We start from the raw sequence: 22,488 nt of genomic DNA on the forward strand, positions 1-22,488 counted from the left end.
AGAGGACCCAGTAAAAGACACACAGCCTCTCTATCTTCTGCTTTTGAAAGACAGTTGTTAAAAAAAATCTCTGCTTGCCCTTGAAATGTATACCATCTGCTGGTACAGGATCCAGGCTGCTGAAGCCCAGCATCAGCCAGCAGCCTGGTCCACACTGCTGAGCCAGCTGGGTGAGATCCCTTTGGGTCCACTATCCCATCCCTGATTTCACTGCCAACATACTGAAAAACCCAAGTGTGTGAGTTCTGACTTCTCGGGGGGAAAAGAAAAGATAGAATATGGCAGGGTGTTTGCTGAAAGCCTGGGGCTGCAAACTCAAGATACCCTTGGCTACTTCACAGGAGCAGAACAGCCTTCAGTGTCCTTTAAAATGCATCTTTTAAGCATCTGGAGAGTCAGAGTATACAGAAATAATGTATATGAAGCCGACTAGTCACGTTGGTCCTGGCTCATGTGACTTGAATGATAGAGGAGAAGTGCTTACTTGACATTTTTCCTGTCACTCAGCAGTGCTCCCGGCATCTCCAATCTCCCGTCTCTAGGCTGGAAGATTGAGAGACCTCTTCTGCAGGTTTGCCAGAGATAACGGCAACTTCTAGCTGTGTCACCCAGCGTGGAGCAATGTTCATGAACAAATGTGAGGCATTTATGTCCTGTTTCTGGTTTGCTTATGGCCACAGTGTGGCTATGTTGTATTGTAGTAGAACACACACACACACACACACTCTCTCTCTCTCTCTCTCTCTCTCTCTCTCTCTCTCTCTCTCTCTCTCATTTTCTCTGTGTGGCCCTGGCGATCCTGGAGCTCAATTTCTAGATCAGGCTGACCTCAGACTCATAGAGATCCACTTGCTTCTGCCTCCCGAGAGCTGGGATTAATGGTGTGCACCACCATCACCACACCAGTAGATGACTATGCTGGTCTCTTTGCCTTATTTATCAAAGGGCAGGTGATCAGATTTGCACCTATGAACACCTTTAGAACAGGAGTAGGTTGGCAAACTATGTCCTTGGGCCAAATGGAGCCCACTACCAGTTTTCAAATAGCACGTGTGGGTAAGACTTTTTTTAATTAAGAAAAAGAACTCAAGACATATAAAATTAGAAATGCCAGTATGCTGAGTGCAATGAGGCAGATCCCAAAGGATGGTCACACTACAATCCCACCTGGATGATGTTCCTAGAGTGGTCAAATCCATAGATATGAGAAATAGGAGGGTACCTCAGTCAGGGGAGTTGAAAAGTACAAATGGGCACAGAGTTTCCATTTGGAAGCTGAAAAAGAGATGGATGGTGGTGACAGTGGCACAACCCTGCATGCACTAGATCCTGGCTGAACGTGCGCATATGGTGACTGAGATGAGGAAGTCTAGACTCTGTCCATTTCACTGTAAGAACTGTACATACCGCATATAGCAAGCTGCAGCACACAGATTAGAAGTAGACAGTGGTTAAGGTCTATGGCGATGCTCATTACCACATGACTGTGGATGCTGTGGGTCCCTAATCATTGACACACAGCGGTGATGGAAAACAGTCTGCCTCCTGGGGCACTTGAGTGAGCACAGGGCTTTTGCTCTGAGCCCAGAAGTGGTGGGTGACCAGGTACTCGATGGGATTTACTCCCCCCCCGAGGGAGCCGCCAACTAGCAGGACTTGCTTGAATTTTTCCTACCTGATGCTACCTACTCAGGTGACAAAATATGGCTTCCAGCTTCCCTAGTGGTCCTCAGGTCCCAGTACCTCCCCATCCTACACGTTCTGCGCTGTCAGTGAGCAGCAAGCAGCCCCCTGAGCGTCGAGGGAGTTGAGGTCCAGCATGATTTCGTCTGGCAAGATTTTTTTCTCTCTCTCACAGTCTCTTTGTTTTGTTTCAAAAAGATCTGAGTTACAGTCAAACTAGTCAGGCATAATCGTACTGCGACACTCGGAGAGACTACCATCTTCTTGCGGAAATGCTCCCTCCACACGAGCAGAGCAAGTCAGGGGTGAGAGCAGCGAGAATGGGCAGGAGGGCAAGGGTGATCTAGAGATCTGCTGAGGATTTTTGAGCTTTAAAAGCCATCATCAAGAAATGTGGGCGGGGAGAGCCAATGGAGGCACTAACCTTTGGGTATCTGCTCCCAAAGAGACTGGCAGTAGGGGAAGCAAGTGGGAAGGTGGGTTCCACGAGGCAAGCAGCTTTGTGGGGAGTCCAGCACGGGAGTGGAGGGGGCGCCGCTTCTGAGTTACCACAGTCTGTGGCTGTCCGCTTGAACTTCACTCTGTAAAGCGGCATTCCTCGTGTGTGTGTGTGTGTGTGTGTGTGTGTGTGTGTGTGTGTGTGTGTGTGTGTGTGTTTCCTAAGGGGGCTGGGGGGCAGGGTGCCTTTGCTGTGCCTTTTCTTGGCAGCCTGGCTTGGAAGTGGCGAGTGCTTTTAGCCCTAGTCAGATCTGTAAAGACGAAATGGAGACAGGAGAAACTCTAGCCTGTTTAAAAGAAACTCAGTCCATATGTGGGTGCCTGACGAGACCCAGGGTGTGCTGGAGATTAAAAAAATATGGCGATCACACTTTGTTTGGGACATGGGGGTTGGTGGTGGAAGAGAACTGGGTAATTCTTTTAGCAAGTAAAGGCATGTGTGAGGCAGAGATCTGAGAGACACTGTAAACACATTTTTACAAGCTGTGTTCAGAACTGACTCATTGGTGGGGAAAGAAACTTGGTTGACCAAGGTTCTGTTGTACGCAACCCTTATCTTACAACGGGGCATACCGATGGCCTGCCATTGCCAGGGCCAAGCAGAACATGTGAGAAGCGTGCGCGTGCGTGCGGCGGGGCTCTGCTGAGAAAACATGAGGTGGGAGAGATGGGGAAAGCAGAAGAACAGCCAGCATCGTGGCACACACAAGCCCAGGGTGAGGGGAAGGAAGTCTGGAGCTTAACAACTGCTCCTCAAGAAAGACAGGAAAAGGCCCTAATTTGTAGCATTTTCTGAGGGCCGTGGTATGAATCCCTCTACGAGGGCCAATTGGAAACTCTCCACCTGACTTCCTGAACATTCCTTGAGAAGGAATGGACTCCATCGGTTCCCGGAACCTGAGGGAACAGGCTCCAGTACACACAAAACCAGCATCTTCCTGACTGGAGGTGGAATCGGAAAGGCAGCTTAGGACGAAGCCCTGGGGGAGCAGGCAGGAGGAGGCTCAGCTCTGAAGTAGTGGGCGTGTCACACGCCCCTCTTACTGGAGGGAGACAGCCCACTCAGCAGCCACGTTCTGGTGCTGGTGGACACCTGTGGAGAGTTTCTGTGGCTGGTGGGGGACACGTGGGCTCTTTAGGACTGTCAACAATGAGATAGGTTTCTGGAACATTCCCATTCAGCAAAAGTGTATTTGTGAGCCATGGTGTGCCACCCATAGTGCCATACACGTGCCCCCCCTCTCTCTCACACACACACACAGAGAGAGAGAGAGAGAGAGAGAGAGAGAGAGAGAGAGAGAGAGAGAGAGAGAGAGAGAGAGAGAGAGAGAGAGAGAGAGAGAGGAGACAGAGAGAACGTAATAAACTAAATTCTGTACCCTGTGTTTCAGCACAGGAGAGCTCAGGCCTGAAGGAGTCCTACCTTTCCAGCAGTTCCATTTGCTAAGATGTGGCTTAGGATGTATTTCTTAATTTCTTGGAAGTTCACTGCCATGCTTGGTTAAATAAAGTCCTCAAATAACCATAGTTATTTGAGCCACCTTATAACTTCTCTCAGATGTGTTTGTGGAGACAGCAGCTGGTGAGCCTGACTCTGGAGTCAAACTGGAGTGACCTGCAACCTGTTCTGCTGATAACAGGCAATGTGACTCCATACCACTTAAAGCCTGTGTTGGACTCCGTAGATTCATGTGCCCAATCAATGGGTTGAGCTGGTGATTTCTAAGACTCTCTTTTAGTAAACCAGAATAGCAAGAGTGACCACACAGCTAGCTTCACCGGGATAGTCCTGTGTGACACCCGATACTCTGGTACAATTACAGTGCCCGCCCTTTTCACTATCAAAAATGTCCCTGTTGGACAACAGTGTGTATATGTCACCTTTAACTGCCATTGTTTCCTTTGGTTTTGTGTACCTTGCATGCACTCGAATGCAGGTATGCGGGCCCATGCATGCACACATAGAGGTGTCTTTATCGGTCTTGACTTTATGACCTTGAGACAGGGTCTTTCACTGAACTGGAAACTCGCTGACTGACCAGTGAGCTCGTTGTATATGCCTGTCTCCCCCCACCCATGTAGCAGGCACTCCCAGTCACACCTGGCTTTTTATGAAAGCTCTGGGGATTCAAACTTAGGTCCCCAAGCTTGCAGAGCAGGCACTCTTACCAATGAGCCGTGTCCCAAGCTCCAAGCTAGCATGTTTCAAATGTGCCTCGTCAATAGAACACCATGTCATTGTTTCATCTATGAAGATGTTAGGCCAGACACCCTCAGGCCATACTGCTAATATAGACACTAGGACCCAATCCTGGTTACATGGCCCTAACATCTCACCACCTCTCTGCCATTGTTTCCTCTTCTGTCCTACTCTAGTCTTGTGACTCACAAGAAGTTTCTAGAAACAAGCTCAAGAAGCTTGCATATGAACTTAGTCACTGTTAATAAGCTAAGAGCCTTAGGCTGGCGCCCAGCATGCACACCGGCAGGCTTGCATGTCAGTGTGCATAGGAGGCATTAGGCATCTAAGAAGGCATTCAGCAGATGGGCTTTACCTTCAGCTTGGCATTCTGGGGAGGCCCACATCAACTGAAACATTAGCTTAAGCGAGGCACCAATTAAGTAGGTGTGCTGGGTGGGGGCATGTTTCAGCTTGATAATTGTTCTTTATCCTGGGCAGATGTGGGTCAGATTCCCAGAGATGCCCAACCCTGATGCCAAAGAAAACTGGGCAAATCTAAGAAGGGCCTTAAAGAGACAGTATTGCTTTTCCAGGGATGGCTGGTTTGCTTGGATCAGGGTCTGAGGTAGGGAAAGAAGTAAAGGCTTAGGTGGTCAAAGAAAGGTGGGATGTGTGGGTGTTCTGTTTCCCACATTTGTCTGAGGAGAGTCTCTTGAATGCCTCACACTGCTCTGGATACCTGTGTGTGTGTGTGTGTGTGTGTGTGTGTGTGTGTGTGTGTGTGTGTGTGTACGCACATGGAGACTACAGGTCAGTCTCCAGTATTATTCCCCAGGTGCCATTCACCTTGTTCTTCAAGTAGGGGTTTTCATTGACCTGAAACATGTCAATTTGTCAAGGGTGGCTGACCAGAGAGTCTACGAGGTTTGCTTCTCTTAATCTGCCCAATGCTGGGTTCACAAGTAGGCACAACCATGCCTGGACTTTTAAAACATTTATTTTTACTATTTTCAAGTCGTGCGCATCTATGTGAATGCGAGTATGTATACGTGAGTGCAGGTGCCTGCTCCAGGAGGTCAGAGCATTAGACCCCCCTGGACCTGGAGTGTTAGGAGGAAATTGTGAGCTGGGTGCTGGGAATCAAACTCAGTTCCCCTGCAAGGGCAGTACATGCTCTTAACCACAGAGCCATCTTTGTAAACCCTGACACCAAGATTTTATATATGAGTTCTAAGGGAGCAAATGAAGGCCCTCATGCCTGCAAGACAAAGAACTTTACTGACCTGGCCCCCTAGCCCTCTAATTGGCAATCTTAAGTGGTTCTTCTAGATGTTTCTCTGAGGCTTCTGACTGTTTTCTATCTTGCACCAAATCTTTAGAACTTCTCAGCTTGGCAGCTGTCAGTCAGCTCTCTTCAAACTTCAGCCTGGGGTCCCAGTCTGTCTGTCTTGTGGATGGCTGTCCTTCTCCAGGCTTCCTGATCAGAACTAAAGCTGTCTGTCTCCCCTGCTCTGTACCAGAGCAATACAAGACAAGTGAGGCAGGTGACGTTGACTCTGTGGATGAATGGGGACCTGGGGGCTTGGAGGGTGAGTACTTATTAGGGATAGAACTTGGCTTAAATGTCATTGGGTCCCAAGGTATACATTTCCCATAGTGCTCTGGGGATATCAGTCTGGAGGCAGCTTTCAGGGTCTTTGGCATGAAGCATGGATCCAAAGTGGTTTTCTACTGAGTGGTTATAGCCATGTCCAGGTACAGAGCTATATCTCATATCCTCGGGTTAAACCTACCTCAAACCCAACTGCCATAGAGAGTAGAACTGTTTTGTATGTGTTACTACACACACATACACACACACACAGAAAGAGAGAGTGGGGGGAGGGAGGGAGAGAGAGAGAGAAAGACAGAGAGAGAGAGAGAGAGAGAGAGAGAGAGAGAGAGAGAGATGAGATGAGAGATTTTAATGGTGGAGGCAGTTTTACTTGCTAGTTTCCTGGCAGTCCCTGACTGCTCGGCCCATTAACTTTGAGTTACTACTGCAGCTCCAATGTGAGTCAGGGTGTGCAGGTTAGGTCTATCCATTGCTCTTGGACTAGGCTCTACAATTCTGCAAGTCCTTCAGACCCTGTCCCCAGGTACCTTCAATGGAGAAAGAAACCACTGGGGCTCAGCAACAAACATTCAGTTCTGAGGCCATGGTACATGTGGTCCCTAGTCCCTTGGCGACACTATATTTCTACATGATTTCCAATGCAGTGTATGCATTGCTCTTCGGGTAGACATGTGCTTTAGGGCATGGCTACGGACCTACAGAAAGTTAGGATCCAAGGCCGAGAAGACAAATCCAATCTCCACCAACCTCCTTTCCCTTTTGACTGTTTTGGGCTTTGACAGTCTTTTATCTACTTGTTTGTGATCTGTTTCTCCTGGAGTGGAAACTTCATGGGCACAAGATAATGTGTTATTCAGTAGCTGGATCCCTGGTACCTTACCGCCCACAGTTGATAGTCATGGAAATGTGCCTATTTGGATGTGAACTTGTTGGAAGGAATCTGATTCCTGATGGCTGCAGTCATTACACTGATCTTAGCAATAACCCAACTTAGATGACACATGTAACCAAGGTGTTCAGTGTCCTGGAGTTCCAGATCAAAGGGCACCAACATGCCTCGCTGAGGGAAGGCTCTTCCTCTGGGGCCACTCTGGGACTAGCTCTGAGAATCCATTTACCTGTACCTTTTGTTTGGATCTTTGCTTTGTGTCTTTGGAACACACACACACACACATACACACCCCTTCTCTACTTCTGAAGGTTCAGAACAGGACTTGATGGCTCATCTAAGCGAGGTCAAGGTCACTTCATGCCCCTTCACAGACCAAGCCTGCAGTAATAGAGGCAGCAGTTTGAAATCAGCAATCTTATCAAGCCCACACAAGGTGATTTACTATTATTATTGCTAGCATATTTTTATTTTTGTATGTGTGTGTGTTCGTGTGTAAGTATGGGTATACACATGCTGTAGGGTGTATGTGAAGGTCAGAAGACAACTTCAGTTGCCAGTCCTTGCCTTCCACATTGTTTAAGACAGGCTCTGAGCCGGGCGTTGGTGGCGCACGCCTTTAATCCCAGCACTCGGGAGGCAGAGGCAGGTGAATCTCTGTGAGTTCGAGGCCAGCCTGGTCTACAGAGTGAGTTCCAGGACAGCCTCCAAAGCCACAGAGAAACCCTGTCTCGAAAAACAAAAAAAAAAAAAAAAAAAAAAAAAAGGCAGGCTCTGTTCATTGCTATATGTATCAGCCTAGTTGGCCAACCAGCTTTCAGGAATTCTCCCATTTCTGATTCTCATCTTGCCATAGGTATGCTAGGGTTACAGATGTGTACTCCCATGCCTGACTTTAAGTGGGCTCTGGGGATCTGAACTCAGGCCCTCATACTTGAGCAGCAAGGGCTTTGCCCAGTGAACTATCTCCCCAGTACTAATATGAACTTTTTATCATGAAAAATAGATACAGGGAACAGGTGCTTAGAACAGAGACTGAGGGACCGGCACTGACTCCCCAAACAAACAAACAAACAACAAATCCAAAAGAAGTACTGGCATTTGTCTTCACTGGTAGGCTCTGGGGTTCTGCCCAGGAGAGGCCTCTTGCCACTTGCTCCCACCCTAAATGTGGGACAGAGGGACAACCAACATGCTGTGGCAGGCAGTGCAGGTCATCAATCATTTGTCCAAAGTAGGTTACATTTTTGGATAAGACTTCATCTAACAGCTTTGGATCTGAAATATACTGAACGGATACTGCAGTTCATTACAAGAATATTAGATTTATTTACTTTGTGTGCAAGAGGGCGGGATGGAACATGTGTGTCCTAATGCATGTATGGGGTCTAAGCACAAAGTCACTGGAGCCACCTCTCTCCTTCTGCCTGTGAGTGTCGGGGACTGAAGTGATCAGACTTGGTGGCAGGCTCGTCACCACCAGCCTTGCCAGAGGTTCACTTTATTATTTTATTTTTATTTTTGATATTGTAATATAATTACATCATTTCTCTCTTTTGCTCCTCCCTCTAGACCCTTCCATATAATCCTCCTTGCCCTCTTTCAAATCCATGACTCTTTCTTAATTAGTTGTTGTTATACCCAAACATATATCTATCCATAGGCACGGGGCTTCCCTTCAAATGCCTCAGCCTATCCTTGTCATTGTTTAGCACCAGTGTTCCCGCCTCACTGAGTGCCCCCAGCGATGAGGGGATGGCGTCTTGCTCAAGCTCACTGCTAAGTGCTAATTGGATGAATAAGTAAATAACGTGTGATTCAGTGAGACAGGGCTACAGTTTCTTGGTTGTTTATTGTAAGTTTGTCAATATAATATTTTTAAAGTATATTTTCATTTTATTTTTATGTGTTTGAGTGTTTTGTCTGAACATCATGTGTGTACCTGGTACCTAGGGAGGTCAGGAGATGTTGACTCTTCTGGAACTGGAGTTACAGGTGCTTGTGAGCTGCCATGTGGATGCTGGGAACTGATCTGGGATTCTCTGGTAAAGCAGCTAGTATTCTTAACTTCTGAGCTGTCTTTCCAGCCCCTATAAAAGTGTTTTGTTTTGTTTTTGTTCAACTCTAGCTGGGCTTATGCCTTTAATCTCAGCATTTGGGAGGCCGAGACAGGCAGATCTCTGGTATTTGAGGCCAGCCTGGTCCAAATAGAGTTCCAGGACACACAGGGATACATAGAGAAATTCTGTCTTGAAAATAAACAAACTCCCCCTCCCCCAAAAGTCCAAATCTAGGCTATGCTTTGGTGTGGGGATCTTGTTTGTTTTAGGAATTTTAAATTTAAATTTGTTTTGAGGAACCCACACACAAAAAAGGTAGGGAGCCATGTGTCAGGCTGGCAAGACGGCTTAGCAGGCAAAGGTGCCAGTCACCGAATCTGATAACCTGAGTTCCATCTCCAGGATTCACAGGGTAGAAGGAGAGAACCAATTTCCACAAGTGGCACTTTGATTTCCACACATGCACAGTGGTATACAGGCATAGTCACACAGTCACACACACACACACACACACACACACACACTCACACATGGTGTGTGGCAGGGATAGGATAAACATAACTTTAAAAATGACAAATATGTGACAACTGCTTATAGGCCATGTGCCATTTAGGGAGCAGGCGATAGGGATGTTCAAGGGCAGTGGTCTGCCCTGTCCAGGCCGATGAGCTGCAGGGGATGGTGTCCCCTTCCTGTGCTCTGGAATTGCTGTGGGGGTGAGAGAGTCTGGAAATCTGCTGCGCTTTCTGTGTTACTCTCTGGAGAGGCATTTAAGGTGATTTAAAGTGATTTCTGACACCCCCTCCCCAGCTTGCCCAGGAATGAATAGAACTGGCCTTCTGGATGCGCAGGGGGTCCTGAGAGCCCAGCTGGGCTGAGGTGTAACATCTGTGGTCAGGCGGCGTTGGGGAAATGAGCTAAAGCACAGGTGTCCTGTACATGCTGTGTCTGTGGAGCTGTGACTTCCCACACGTGAACGAAGCTCTAGGGCTCAGCACCATTCCTTTTAGTTCACAGGATTACCACTGGTGAAAAGCATGTGTTGGGAAGTGTGTTTGGAGTTTGGATGCAGAGGGGAAATGGCTTTCCTAGTCTGATGTCACCACAGACCTGAAGTGGGTGTTGATGATCAACAAACACTTCTGTTTGCATCTAGAGCCTGCAAACTCAAGGAGAAAGAAAACATAGATGGTCAATGGCACTTAAGCACCAAGCCCCCACCCCATCTCATATGTAGACGAGAAGGTACAGATGCTTCTGTTTCCAGGACTTCGCACCTCTGTACTGTGGGTCTCCTCACCGGTTGCGACTGACCATCCTTCTGTCCTTTCTCATGTAAGTCAATCCACGAGTGAGGTCTTTAGCATTGTAAGGATGCGTTCAATGTGAAACATGTTCGCTGTCCTCCCCTAGTAACCTGTGGTGAGGGGAAGACCTCCAGTTTCTTGGCACGCCTCCCATCAGGGGCGAAGGCAGCTTCCGACTTGCTTTGCTCAATGAGATGCGAAAAACGTTGCTCTACAACTTCCTAGGCTACTGTTAGAGATTTGTAGCTTTTCATTTGCTTGGGATACTCCTGCCTGGAACCTACTACCACACTGAGAAGCCCAGTCCTGTGGACAGGTGCAGGGAGGGAAACTGAGGTACTTCTTTGACATGGACCTCCAGCCATGTGAGTTTCAGGAGAAGAACAGCTCTTGGGACCACCACCTTAAAGTAGAAGAAGCACCTGCCTGAGCCCAGTTAGCAGCAGAACCATGTGACAGTCAGTGGAGGCTGCATTTTGAATCATTTGATATACTGAGAACCCCAGAAATGGCTTGCTAGTAAGATCTCTGAGGGTTGACATCACATTTTCCTCATTTCTTATGAAGTGTTATGGATGGTCAGGATGTGCATTTACAATGCACACTGGGCCTGGAAGATGACTCCTCCATCACCAGAGGTAAAGGAGTCCTTGAAGACACCCCATCCACCTTTCATTTTGCAGGCAGACTACCCTCTGTGTCCCAGGGTCACCCCTGTCTTCACCCTGGCATGGGGGGAATTGATCTTTTCCTGAGAGATCATCTCACATTATTTTTACAGTCTGGGTTGCAGGGCTGGGTGTGTAGCTCAGTGGAGACTTCTTATCTAACATGTGAAAGAATCTTGGTTCAGGATGAAGAGATAGCTTACTAGTTAAGAATACTTACCGCTTTCTGAGGATCCAAGTTTGGTTTCCAGCATCCACATTGAGTGTCTCACAACCACTTATAACTCCAATACCAGGGGATCTGATGCCATGTTCCGGCCCCTGAAGGTACCTGTACTTGCATGCACAAACCTAAACACACACACACACACACACACACACACACACACACACACACACACACTTTAAGACCCTTGGTTCAGTCACTAAAACCTCAAGAGAAAAACTTCTTACAGATTGCATGCTATCTGTATGACTTTGCACCCCCACATCCAGCCTGTCCATGACATCTGTGTGCTTTTTAAAGTTCAGTCTTGGTTTGCACAGATGAAAAAACACCCAGTTTTCTTCTTCTAATCTTTGTTAGGAAGAAAAATAGATGCAGTTTGAAAGATTTCCTGTGGAGTAGTAATCCCCAGGCTCTGGGTCTCTTTCTTTGGTCATCTAAGTCCTTGGCCAAACTCCTAAGACATGTCTGGTCCTCCATCTCCTGATACTGGATTCTGTGTCCCTGGACTGCTTTACTAATCAAATGTGACCAATGGGCACAAAAAACCAGGGCCTCTACCATGTGGGCTCTCTGTGAATGAATAATGAATGGCCTCATGTGGGTAGGTTCACTGTGGGAGAGTCCTGGGTGAGCAGAGTACACACCCATCATGGCAGCTTGGGTCAGGAGGGGAAGGGAAAAGGATTCTTGGTACCTGACTCCAGCTTGACATGGAGAAAGGAGAAGCCTGTCTAAATCCCCCTCTTCTCCTCCTGCCCTGGTCTGTATGTCCCACAGGGGACGAGAGAATGTGAACGCCAGTGCCTATCTAAGGTACCTGGGGCAGCTCAGGAGCCTTCCCACTTCAGGCCGAGCCGAAACTGGCAGCTGCAGCTCCTGGGCCACCTCTTAGACAACGCGAATGTCACCTGCCCAGAAGGATCTGGTGCTGTAAAAGAAAGATTTTCCACTTGTTTCCTCTTCTCCCTCCCCCGCTCCAGCCTGACAGGGAACATTTTCTCCTAGCGGAACTGCTCCACGCAGGCCTGTAGGAGGGACCCATAAACCAAGTTTATTAAGCAGCTGAAAGGCGAGGTGCCGGGCGCTAAGGCGATCCAGTCAAACATACCGTAGTTGTTTATTTATTTTTTTAAGTTTCTGAGCGAATGTATATTTCTGCATGTTTAGAGATTGGCAGCCCTGGAAAATGAAGTTTATTTATCCATCAGATACACATCACATAAACAGCTGCAAAAGGCTTTGCCTCCCATGTGGCCGTGGCTCTCAGCTCTGACCCGCGGTGGCTGAGCGGTGTCCCAGTTTTCCTGACCACACTGCCCTCAGCCAGGCCACAGGTGGCTGCAAGAGGAAGGCAGCCTGGTTCTGGCGCTGCATGGGTTTAAAACCAAGCTTCTATTTGCAGTGTGTGTCAGAGGTTGGGGGAAGTGATCAGAGGTGTTCTAGAACCTTCTCCAGCAGCCTAAAATAATTTTGTTTTGATTTGTTCATTCAACAAACCATGGTTATTCCTTCCTGGGCAATGTCAGACTCTGATAATGCAGAGATGGTTAGACAACCCTCCGGGAAGCCCTTCCTCCCAAATCGGAACAACGCTCTGAGGCTCTGATTGTCTTTTCTGGTCCCCTAGCGGCGACAGCTGTCCCTCATCTTCCTCCAGCTCCTTTCCCACGTGTGCCTGGGGAGTGAGCTTAAAGACACTTCCGGAAATGAGGAAGGTCAGAGTGCTGAAGTGTTTGGAAGTCATTCTTTGCTCTCCACAGAACTCTGCTGTGGCTGGGGACTGCTGTGTCTACACGTGTTCTGATTTATTAAATGTGGATGTTTGAAAGCATGGTGTGAGATCCCTGGATGGCTGAAGGGATGTGTCAACTTTTCCCCCTCGGCAGCTTAAGGCAAGCCAATTCGAGGTCAGTAATGAGCAAGCATGAGGCATCCCCTCAGTCAGTACCCGAATCTCGTCTGTCACACAGAATGCAGAGTTAGGGTTCCTGTCAGCCTACTCTGAGTCCTTAACCCTGCACCTCCACTGTGAACCAGGTGGGAAGGATGGGTACTGGGAGTAAGCACAATTGAAAGGGGAAAGGGTTATGGGGCCTACAGGTGTAGCTCATTTGGTAGAGTGTTTGCCTAACATGCCTGAAGTCCTGGGTGCCGTCCCAGGATGGCATAAATCAGGAATGGTGGGGTCTGCTTTGTAACTCCAGCACTTGGGAGGTAGATGCAGGGGAATTAGGAGTTCCTGGGCATCCTCTGGATACATATGGATCTTGAGGCTAGCCTGGGTTATGTGAGCCTGTCCAAAAAAATAAAAATAAAAGAGGAAAGGTAGACTACCCTGGCCAAAGGATTTGAATGTTGTTTTCCTTTCTATGAAGAGAAGGCCATGATGGTAAGATGTGGGCATGGGATAGGCAGACTGGTAATCTCTTGCTTGAAAATTACTCATCTAAACTGCAGCCCCCAGAGCAGAAATGTCCTGTGTCTTTATCCCCGATGAGTGGCATCTTCACTCTGAGTTTCCTAACAGCTGGCTCTTTCTCCAGCCAGCTGTGTATGTAGCAGGATGGTGAAGATGCCCACTCCTTACTCAGCTTGCCCTGCCAGAGAGCACAGCACCTTGGGGTAGGGGTGAGGACAAGAACTCAACAACTTCCCCGGAATAGTGAGATCTGAAGAGCGCTCAAGACATGGACCTGAATGACCCAGAAGAGGTGAAGGGTCACTCCCAGGCAGGAGCCATGCCCAGTAAAGAGGAGTGGAGAAATTGATTTTAATATGGGCAGGGGCCAGATAGGCTGGAAGGCTAAAGGGAGCCATGACTTTGGGCAACTCTCACTTGTCAATCTGGTTGATACCCACAGTGACCGAGAGGGGACCTGCCCTAGGCTTGGCCAGCTGCTACTGTTGGTCATGCTCAGCTAGAAGTCAGCCCTGTGCTGAATGCTCTCCCAGCATCATCTTTGGGGCACCTAGGAATACATTCCTGTTTGACAGCAGGGTCTCATTCAATAGGACAGACGTCCTTCTAAGAAGAGGCGAGTTAACCAAGGACACACGGAGAAGAGGCGAGTTAACCAAGGACATACGGAGGAACACCAGGTAAAGAAACACTAGGCACAGCAACTGAAGAGCTGAGGCAGAAGCCAAGGGTGCTGAGAATGCTTGGGGTGCCCCAGGATAGCAGGCAACCTCCAGGAACTAGAAAAGGAAAGGAAGGGGCTCCTGCGAGCTGCGGAGAGAGCGCCACCCCACAGACATCTTCACTAGGACTTCCAGCCTCCAGAACCCATGAGACAGTCAGTTAGTCCATGTTCCAGAAGCCCCAGGAGAAGAATATTTCTCTTTGTTCTCTCTGAAGCGGGGTGTATTCTCTGTTTTTTCCCTCAGGGTGTCCTGGTTTTAATACCCAAATCTAGTAAAAGCGACTTTTCAGATAGGAGAGAGTTAGTGTTTCCTTACACTCTGAAGGTATTTGGATGGGACTTCTCTTCAGATGGGTGAAAAAAAGAGGCAACTTTTCCTGCTGGAGCAGAGCTAAGAGACAGCATACGCGATTGGCTCTACATGGCACCGAGAGGCATTTATGTGCTGTGCTGACTGAGAATGGAGGGAGGAGCTGAGACATGCTTCCTGATGAATGCACGAGGAACCTGTGCTGAGAGCCAGGATGCTAGAACAGAATCCAGTCGGTACCCTGTGTGAATGCAGAGGCAGATTCCTGCCCAGCGCAACTGTGAGCAGCAGAACTTGCGCTCCACAGGCCTGTGAGAGCACCCTTTTGTGGTTTTATGTCTGTCTGTCTGTCTGTCTGTCTGTCTGTCTGTCTGTCTCTCTGTCTGTCTCTCTGTCTGTCTGTCTGTCTAGTTTTTCAAGACAGGGTTTCTCTTTGTAGCTCTGGCTGTCCCGGAACTCACTTTGCACACCAGACTGGCCCTAAACTCACAGGGATCCACTGCCTCTGCCTTCCAAGGCAAGCACCACCACCATCTGGCTCCCTTTATGTGGTTTTAGTCTGTAAGCTCATGGCAACTGCTTACAACAAAATAGGGAGCTGTAAGACATTTACAGAACAAATGTCACAACCGGTGTACAACATAGGGATGCTAGATGACCTATGAAACTGAAACCAAAGACCTAGACTAGACAGAGCCAGCTGCCTGGAGCTAAGGAGTGTGCGGCAGAGATGAGCATCAGGCAAACTGAGAGCAGATAGAGCGGATCTGTGGATAAGACAGTTGTCATGGAGGTAAAAAAGGATGAGGCAGGTGTGGCCAGCACTGGTGGGGTCACCCCAAACTGCTGACAAAAGCGAAGGTGTTCCAACACAAGGCATGTTTGGAGGACCAGAGCCTGTAGCAGGGGCTGTGTCTGAGAAATAAGGGCGCTGGAGGCTGGAAATGTTTGGAGCAGGAGTTTCTCTGGCTCCTTTGAGGACAAAGACTCTGTTTGTACCCGAGCTCCCTATAGCATTGTCGTGATGGGGTACAAGAGCCACAGAGGCTCAAGAGGAATGCTGTAATAGTCTGGTACCCATTCCTCCGGCTAACCTGGCAGAAAACCAAGGGAACCAATGGTATATCCTTCTTGGGGCATATGGTCCCTGTACGCTGAGGAATGGACAGTGGCCATGCTTTCTCCTGAGAGTCACACAGTGTCTGTTGTGGTCCAGGAGGAACTTGTGCCTTAAGGTTGGGGTTTCATAATGACCATCATGGTGGCAAGATCTATACACATGACAACCAATTATCACATTTCCAATGGTTCAGGTCTAACCCAGGGTGGTAGTTCATTCAACAGGAAGCTTGGGTCTAAAAGATATGATTGCAGCCACCACCAAACGCATAAACAGCTCTATCAGCATATATACCAGTCACTATGAAGCAAGGCCAGGCTGCTGCAGTGGCCCAGGAAACCAAACCCAAGAAAGACATTTCAGGGTTCCCTTCAGTGCTACAGTGCTATTCCTCCATTCTCACAAGGCTCTCTTGTATAAACCCGGGACGGCAGGCTTCTAGTTGCCTGTCTCCCTTGGACTTGCCCCAGCCACTCAACCCACGTGTCCTGCTTGGTTTTATTGTCCTCTTGACACAAGCTACGGTCACATGGGAAGATGGAACCACAACTGGGGAATTGCCTAACTCAGATCAGCCTGTGGGCATGCACATGGGGCACTTTCTTAATTGCCCAAAGATGCAGGATGGCCAGTCCACTGTGGGTGGTACCATCCTTGGAAAGGTAGCGGAATGCACGGCTGGGAACAAGCAGTGAGCAGCGTTCCTCCATGGTACCTGCTTTAGTTCCTGCCTCCAGGTTCCTTCTCGGGGCATCTGCCTTAATGTCCCTCCATGATGAGCTATACACAACACGAAAGTGAAACAAACCTCTCCTTCCCACAAGTTGCTTCTGGTCAGTGCTACCATAGCAACAGAAGCAAGGCAGAACTCCAGTGACACTGGCTCCTGCCCAGCACTGGGAGGCCGTATTTAATACCAGATACTCAGTTCAATCAGAATTTCAGAGAAATGCTGAGTTATGCTTTGATGTATGCATATCCTATGTGATATTTGCTCATATGATGCTGTGTGGGCAAAGACAATAAAAAATGAGCTGCTGTTTACCTCAAATTCAGATATAACAAGGAATCACACACACACACACAGAGAGAGAGACAGAGAGACAGACAGAGAGACAGAGAGACAGAGAGAGACAGACAGAGAGAGAGACAGACAGAGAGACAGAGAGAGAGAGAGAGAGAGAGAGACAGAGAGAGAGAGAGTTAGATTTGGCAACCAGGTTCCTCAGAGTTCTGAAGTGGTGTCTCATTTGTAGGAAACGAGGCTAACAACGGTTTGTTTCTAAATCCCTTTTCAGCACACTGAGGATTTTTATAAAGCAAACAAATGGATCTTTCCCCCTATTTACAGAACGGCACAAATGGGAATACAGTGATAAAGATGACTCTTCCAGCTGTCAGAGAAGCTAACAACAGGGTGGCTCTCCTGGCTATGCTGAGGATCTGTTAGCAGACATAGAGGGAGAACTCTGCCCTAGACAGTGTAAGCCAATGCCTGCTGATGGTTTCAGAGTCAGTTATGTCTGAGAGTCATAGTTCACAAGTAGGGACGCAGGGGCTCGGAGGGCCACATCATTTGCCTAATATGAGCCCGCAGACAGAAGCAGCGGCAAGCGAGGCCAGGGACAGAAAAGGGCTCCAGCGAGGGTGGGCTCGAGGCTCTGGTATGAAAATGATGCAAAGGGCATGAGTTAGTTGTTCACAGTGAACAAAGTCCTCTACCAGTGCTTTCAGTCCCTGCAGACTGTTAAGTTGATGCCAGTGTTCTTTGTGTCCTTTTCCGTCTGTGAGGGGTTGGCTCCATGGCCACCTACAGCTATTCAACTCTGAGCCTGCTCAAATCTTTTACATGTAATGGTATGGTGTTTGCATATCAACTGCTCATCTTCCAGTAAACTGTAAAATAGCCTCTAAATTACTTGTGATACCGAGACGATGTAAATGTAATGTAGAGAGTCACTCTACTGCATGGTTCAGAAAATATAGCACAGCACACAAAATATGTGCTCATTAAATGCAAATATAATTGTTTTTTTTTTTTTTTTTTGCCAAATCTCTCAGTTAGTTGAATCTACAGACACAGAGCCAGGTGGTGGTAGTACACACCTTTAATCCCAGCACTCTGGGAGGCAGAGGCAGGTGAATCTCTGTGAGTTCAAGGCCAGCATGGTCTACAGAGTGAATTCCAGGACAACCAGAGCTACACAGAGAAACCTTGTCTCGGAGAAAAGAAGGCTTGAATCCATGGACACAGGACCTGGAGATCCGCAGAGTGGTTTGTGCCTCACTTACCACATTGATCTGTGGGAGGAAGGGCCAGACACAAAGTCCCTTACAGCTGGATTCCAAATCCCAGGTTCATACCCACTACAGTCAGCCAAAGATGCAGCCCCAGGGCCAATGTCAGCATCTCTAAAGCCCACCCCTTCCCTGTGACAGTGTCCTTGGCTGAGCTCCCTGCACCATAGCTTGTCTTGTTACCAGGGACTGATCACCTAGAGATCGATCACAGGGTTCATGTGCTTCAAAGTAGAAAACCCCTAAAAGACCATGGAGTTGCTAGGACACTAGGTACCCATGAATGTCTGCCAGAAAGCCCCTCCCCCCACGCTAAGGATACCGAGTCATGAGCCTGCAAATGGGGACCCACCAAAACTGAGTGATCTCTTGGACAATGAAGGTAGTGATCCCATAGAGAGAAGGCCGAACTGGCTGGGATCCTAAAGGGATCTAGAATGGTCAGTCTTGACTACTAATTGGATGGGGTTTCGAACCACCATGGGAACAAATTGTCTGTGCATAGTTGTGAGGGAATATCTAGATGAGATTAATGGAAGAAGGAAGACACACCCTAAATGAATGTCACCAGTATGTGGGCGGGGATCCTGGACTGAGTAAAAAGAAAAAATTAAGCTTTCTTCTTCTTGACTGGAGCAAAATGACCAGCCACCTCCAGCCCCTACTGCCATGCCATCCCTGACATGGTTGAGTCAAAAGAAACCCTTCCTTCCTTAAACTGCTTTAATCACGTCATAGCAAGGAGCTAGGCGATTTGGTTTGTCTCCAGGACGGGAAGGATGGCTGTGTTTTCACAAGAGTATAGCCCACAGTAGGGACTGAGTGGCCTCTGGGGACCTCATGCTTGGAGGCCGCAGTGCAGATGGACTCCAATCAGGTCTGCTAAGGGCAGAATAAGCTGCAGAGGTCGTTTGAAACCTTGCTCATCCAGGTGGAGACATGGGGCCACAAGTAGGACGTGTAGAACAGCCTGTGTGTGTGGGGGGGGTAGGTCACCCAGTGGACAGAGAAGAGGCCTGAAGTAGTAACACCCTGAACTGCTGATGCTGTCTTTCAGGCTGGACGCCAGCCCCAGACAGGCCATCTCAGCTGGGATTAGGCAAGCACCTGTATTTCTTGCTACAGACACGCCTCCCCACCAACCGCTGCATCAGTTGACAGCAGGAAGCCCTGGAAGCCGGGAGCAGTGTGGGCATGACCATGCTCCTGCCATCCTGGAAAACCCTTTTCTTGTACCTGTCAGGCCACCCAGAGCCAGTGTGCTGGCCTCCCGAGTGCCCTTCCTTCTTTTGTCTGCAGGTACGCCCACGGCCACACGGAGGCGCTAGCGTCCGATACTCATTTACCTCCCAGTGCAGAACCTAAGGAACAAAGAGTCCCCACACTCAGTCTGAGATCCGAAGTCTCCTGCGCCTGAGCCACCTGCTTCCTGGGTCCCCGAGTATCAGCTCAGAGAAGAAGTTAACTTTTGCACAGCGCTGTTCTTAGAAATCTGTGAAAGAGATCTCCCCCTCCTTGGGGGCCGGAACAAAATACAAGCACTCTGGGGCCCTAAAAGGGTTACGGGGTTTGTGGTTCCCTTCTGCATTCCCTTCTCAGAGTTCAGCGGGATCCTGGCAGCAACTGTTTCCTCCCTTTTGGTTTATTAAGGCAACTTCTTTACACAGTTGGACAAAATAGACACACACCCTCGAGAAATAGCATAACGAAAATGCAGAAATCGGCAGAAAAGGAAGCTCGCACCGTGGAAACTGGGTCACCGCAAACAAGCTAAGTCAGTCTTGCCCTAAAATGGCGTTTTATCCCTAATTTCCAGGTAGACCTCACTGTGTGTTAAACCTCATCGAGAATATGCTTTCCCGGGCACACTGCGAAGAGACAGGAAGAGGCTATGCTGTGTTTCAGTCACCATCAGTCAGCGAGAATCTATGCAGGCACGTTAGCTACAAGCACAGTTCACCAAACTGCTCTCGCATGCCAGGCAGGCCCGAGTCCTGGGAACTCAGAGAGGTAGAGACTGTGTCTTTCCTGGAAGCCTAGCACTCCCCACCCAGCTCCTGTCTCCAGGACCACTGTACATGTCGAGTCTCTGCTAGGCTTGCCCCAGGACCAGGTACTCACAGCTGTGAATTTCCAAGGATTGGAGGGAACAGTGTGGGGAGTTGGAGGCCCAGAGAAAGTCTCTTTGAGAGCAAAGACTGACTCAAGGGGGTCTCAGGATGAGAAGGTAATGCAGGACACAAGTTCATGGGTCAACAGTAAACATTGTATTTGCTGAACAAGACCTCCACAGTATTTCTACCATGCTGTTTCCATGCTAAGCAGCAAAGTGCCTTCTCTTAAGTCAGTGGTTCTCAACCTGTGGGCCTTGACCCCCCCTTGGAGGTCAAGCAATCCTTTCACAGGGATCATCTAAGACCATCGGAAAACGCAGATGTTTTACATTATGATTCTTAACAGCAGTGCAATCAATTATGAAGTAGCAATGAAATAATTTTATGATGGGGGTCACAGCAACATGAAGAACTGTATTAAAGGGTTGCAGTGTTAGGAAGGTTGAGAAGCATTGTCCTTCTGACAATGCAAGGTGCTCCTATCTAGGCCTTGGGAACAGTCTAGATGGGCTTGGGTAGGAAGAAACAACTCCTGAAGGCCTCCTGGAGGAAGAAGAGGTAAACGAGGGCTTGGTCCAGCCCAGTTCAGTGTCACGGTAGCAATAGCTTCTCACATCTCCTGTTCACCATGGCAACCCTAGCTACACATGGGCTACCAAATTGGAGCATAGGGCTCCAGGCAGGGGACGCGTGACAGGTGGGAACTAAAGGCAGAGTTGAATACGATAGTGAATCTCTTCCTGTTTGTTCAGCACCGGGTACAACCATACGCGTAACTTCTCTGTAGTCTGCTGGAGGGGTGTGGTGGACCGCTGTAGTGGAGGTAGTCCCTGTGTGCTGAGGATGGGGATGAGGACAGTGGGCCCGGAGGCTTGCAGCCAAGAAGTGACATGCCACGCCCTTAGATAGCAAGGGGCCGGGATTAGAGGTGTTTTCCTGTAGAGGCTCATTATGAGTAGGCATGGGTCATCAGCAGTGCTCGGAAGACAACTGTCAGTTCTTTCACGTAGATGCTGAGTTCCTGTGATACAGATGTCCTTCAGTGACTGGTAAATGATGACAGGTAACGGACCTCAAGGTATAGGCGGGGAGACCCACCAGAGAGCTTATCCTTTAGGTTAGATGGGTGCATGCGCTCAGTAGGGGGGTGCACCTCAATTCTGCAATAGTGATGAGCACAGCACTACAGCACTATAGGAACCACAGCCAGCCCTTTTAACGTGGGCTGAAAACCAAGCCTGGGGGGCCTGGACCTAGTGCTGTTTCTACTGTCCCGTGCTGCTTACCAGCCACCAAGGGACTGACGGCATCATAGCCAACCATGTGGCTGCTTTGGTTAAGCAGCTAGCCAACCAGGTCCCTTCTCCATTCAGGTTAGCAGATGGCAGGAACTCATCCCTGTTCACGGGGCACAGGGCAGAAGGGGGCAGTGTTGAGATGAAAGCCCACACCGTCCACCTGTGGAGTGTCCTTTGCTTTTTCTTTTAAATTATGAAATTACTCAAATAGCCAGCAAAGGAGGAAGAATGTACACCTCTGTGTGGACTCCAGAGAGAAGAGCACATGATGTCAGATTTGCTGGATCTGTGTGTTCTGCTGGTTTTCTTGGCAGGGTGGTCCCGAGGGCCAAATGTATCCTCTAGTGTGATTCCACCCAGCTCCACCCAGCCCTTTCACCGTCCCCCAGGAACTACCGTGTAGGAGCAGTGCGTACCGACCAGCATGGAGGTGTCTTAACCTCCTCCTGGCACCCATGTTCTGTGCAACCAAGGACACCACCACGTTAAGGCTGGCCTCTCAGGTGATTCTCATTGGGCTGTTCTGCCGGGGTGAGAGGGCTCTGGCATACAGTAGTGGAGGTCCTTACTAACTGCTAGTAATAGTACAGCAATGTCAAGGCAGTAGGCTCCATGCTCAATCCCTTGATAGTCAGTCCTGGGAGGTAGGAGTAGAACCTGTGGGGTGGTTGGTGATCATCATGGGACACACGTGCCTCTCCCATTTGCCAAAGTTTCTTGAAAGCCCTGCAAGTACCCTAGTGTCTGCACATCCTCATCCATTCACGTTCTTTGGGACCCACGGGGCAGCTATGTCCCCTCCTTGACTGCTGAGAAAACTGATAACTCAGAGAATTGAAGTTAACTGGCTCAGGTTCACACAGTTCTAGGAGCTAACAAGGAAGAGGAGGCTGCCACAAGGCCTCCCACCCCCAAAGAGCAAATTCCCTTGGCATCGAAGTGAGATAGGCCTACTAGGAGGACACTATTCTTCTGTAGCCATGGTCTCATGTAGCCCAGGATGGCCTTGAGCTCCCTACCCAAGGCTGTCTTCGAATTGCTGGTTCTGTGTCTCTGTCTCCTTAGTGCTGGGAT

At 48.8% G+C, this 22,488-nt stretch overlaps 1 long non-coding RNA gene across 1 annotated transcript in view; it reads left to right on the forward strand.

Moving 5' to 3' along the window:
• LOC121142755 overlaps positions 1-20,406 on the forward strand; it is a 32,901-nt gene extending 12,495 nt beyond the window's left edge. Inside the window, exons 2-3 of the long non-coding RNA XR_005879842.1 lie at positions 14,144-14,230; positions 19,302-20,406. This is a non-coding gene — a long non-coding RNA (uncharacterized LOC121142755). The remainder of the gene's footprint in view (positions 1-14,143; positions 14,231-19,301) is intronic.
• Positions 20,407-22,488: the final 2,082 nt, after the last annotated feature.

Source organism: Mesocricetus auratus, unplaced genomic scaffold, assembly GCF_017639785.1.
Source record: "Mesocricetus auratus isolate SY011 unplaced genomic scaffold, BCM_Maur_2.0 Super-Scaffold_4256, whole genome shotgun sequence".
Classification (NCBI taxonomy): domain Eukaryota; kingdom Metazoa; phylum Chordata; class Mammalia; order Rodentia; family Cricetidae; genus Mesocricetus; species Mesocricetus auratus.